Source organism: Anguilla anguilla, chromosome 1 (assembly GCF_013347855.1).
Source record: "Anguilla anguilla isolate fAngAng1 chromosome 1, fAngAng1.pri, whole genome shotgun sequence".
Lineage (NCBI taxonomy): Eukaryota > Metazoa > Chordata > Actinopteri > Anguilliformes > Anguillidae > Anguilla > Anguilla anguilla.
The window spans coordinates 2,723,453-2,726,370 of NC_049201.1; positions in this window are offsets into that span (position 1 = coordinate 2,723,453).

A 2,918-nucleotide genomic window follows, 5' to 3' on the forward strand; every position below is an offset into this window, starting at 1 on the left:
GAGAGAGAGAGAGAGAGAGGGAGGGAGGGGAGAGAGAGAGAGAGAGAGAGAGAGAGAGAGGGAGGGAGGGGAGAGAGAGAAGACAGAGAGAGAGAGAGAGAGAGGGAGGGAGGGGAGGGAGAGAAGAGAGAGAGAGAGAGAGAGAGGGAGGGGAGAGAGAGAAGAGAGAGGGAGGGAGGGGAGAGAGAGAAGAGAGAGAGAGGCACAAACAGGTGGGACAGGTTTGCACTGGAGGGAGAGAGAGAGAGAGAGAGGGAAGGAATGGGCAGGCCCAGCTGACGGGCTTTTTTATTTTTATTTTTTCTCCTTTCGGTTCCTAGAACCTACAGGGGCAGGTAAAGGCAAAATGTCTTTACACGTAAACAAAGGGTGGGGTTCCACTTCCCCACCAATCAAAACAACTTTGTGTTGAGCACTGTTTGACTATCGTTTCCCCGCGGGCAGTAATTGTTGTGGCTTGTTTTTTAGCTCTTGATCGCATTGACAGGCTACCTGTGTACAGCGGCAGTGGAATATCCCGGACTGCACTTTGTAGGGCCGATAATGAGGCTCATAAACACACTCGCGCGTCTCGCTGAATAAAAACCTGGTCAGCTATCGCTAAATAAAAACCTGGTCAGCTATCGCTAAATAAGAGGGTAAACAAGCTAGCAAGCGCTAAATAAGAGGGTAAACAAGCTAGCAAGTGCTAAATAAGAGTGTAAACAAGCTAGCAAGTGCTAAATAAGAGTGTAAACAAGCTAGCAAGCGCTAAATAAGAGGGTAAACAAGCTAGCAAGCGCTAAATAAGAGTGTAAACAAGCTAGCAAGCGCTAAATAAGAGGGTAAACAAGCTAGCAAGCGCTAAATAAGAGTGTAAACAAGCTAGCAAGTGCTAAATAAGAGTGTAAACAAGCTAGCAAGCGCTAAATAAGAGGGTAAACAAGCTAGCAAGCGCTAAATAAGAGTGTAAACAAGCTAGCAAGCGCTAAATAAGAGTGTAAACAAGCTAGCAGGCGCTAAATAAGAGTGTAAACAAGCTAGCAAGCGCTAAATAAGAGGGTAAACAAGCTAGCAAGCGCTAAACAAGCTAGTAAGCGCTAAATAAGAGGGTAAACAAGCTAGCTATCGCTAAATAAGAGGGTAAACAAGCTAGCAAGCGGCTCGTTATTTAACGAGCTCTTCAGGGCGTCGCTCGCTCGCTCGCCCGCCCGCTCGCCCGCCCGCCGAGGACTGCGGCTGAGCTCGGGCGAAAAGGCCTCGCGAAAACGCCTCCTCCTCCGGTCGTTAACGACCGATAATCCGCCTGCTGCGTAATTAGGACGGGACCGGTCGAGCTCGTCGGAGCAAACAAAATCTTGCGCTCGGCGGGGCGCAACGACGACGGCCAGAGCGCTCAGGGGGAGTCCCTGCAGACTGCAGCTCCTAAGGGCTCTGTGCAATTAGCCAAATCATTTACTTTTATTTATTTATTTATATATATATAATTTACAGCTGCAGACAGTATGTTCTCGTATCCCTGGCGCAACTCTTGTCTGACAGGAGCGACAAACTTTCGTGCAAACACGGGAAAATTTTTTTTTTTGATTAAGGCTGAAAAACCGGTTGGCAGGAAAACCAGGACACGCACTAGTAGAACCCCTCGGACTGGAGCCGCAGAAACCCTGACTGCAAGTTCAGCAGTGAGATTTCATCAAATTTACCTCTAGTTACAGACTCATATATTCACTTGGCAGGCCATCCCATACACACAATGTGATGACCTCTAATGAACCGTTCCATTACAGTTTGTCCAGTCAAACATCCCCCGGTTTGATCTTCCACATGGACAGGTACAACCGGCATTCTAGTCCACCTGTGATCTTTCATCTGGAAGATGTGTGTGCGATGAGGAAGTACTTCACAACCTTCCTGCAATTTCTGAGAACCACAAAACCGGTTCAAGACAAACACGCCTTTCTCAAACGCCACAAGGGAGGCAGAACCTTTGACCTTTAACCTTTAAGCGGGCGAGGCTTGTCGAAACCAGGCAGTTCGTTTCAGTGATGACATCATTACAAAGGTCGCAGACAGTCACCGCCTCTAAGCGTGGTGGTGACAGCTGAACTCCACACCTTATTGTAATATATAATTTTACATAATTCATCATTAAAATTAAATAAAATCATCTTGCGGTTTCAGCTGTTTGTGAACTAAGACGTATCGGAAGTTATCGGTGATGGTGCGCCCCCTGGATTCCTTCTCCCCATCAGGAAATCCTCCAATAGCAGGACAGGGGCGGACCGGACGTTTCCTGAAGTTCATTATTAAAACTCGAGCATTGTTGGGCTTCTCTTTGAAATCTTGCCTAGAAAAATCCGTGCCTGTTTTTCCTGGAAGACCCTAGTTATTCACACGTACTGAAGTGATCATAGGTTTGGGTATCAAATTTAAAAAAAAAATTTTATTTATTTTTTTTAAAGACGCTAGTACAAATATCCCAAAACACAAAATGACCTGTCATTCTTCCACAGATTACTTCACACGTTCAGCCACAAGCAAAAGTCTCATATTTCACCCACCGTCAGTCAATTACATCATCAGTCTCAATAATGGGACAGGTTCATTCAGAGGAAATAAGACACCAGGTTCATAGCGCAGAAATCAAACCACACTGTTCTCAAAAACGAATCACGCGCGTATAAAATGAAGCTGATTTTGTTTTTTATTGACAATCGAAGGGGGGGGGGGGGGGGGGGGGGGGGGAGAGAAAACAGCTACAGAAACGATTTTTAAAAAATGACTGCCTGTCAAACAAAAACATCAATCACAGTACTAAAGTCCAACCTGTACAGTATAGTGCAGTGCAATCCAGAACGTGACAGACCGTAGTGCAACTGTCTTTTTTTATCACCATATTCTTCATTCTTCCACTTAAGTTTAATATTTCTGTCTGTTAT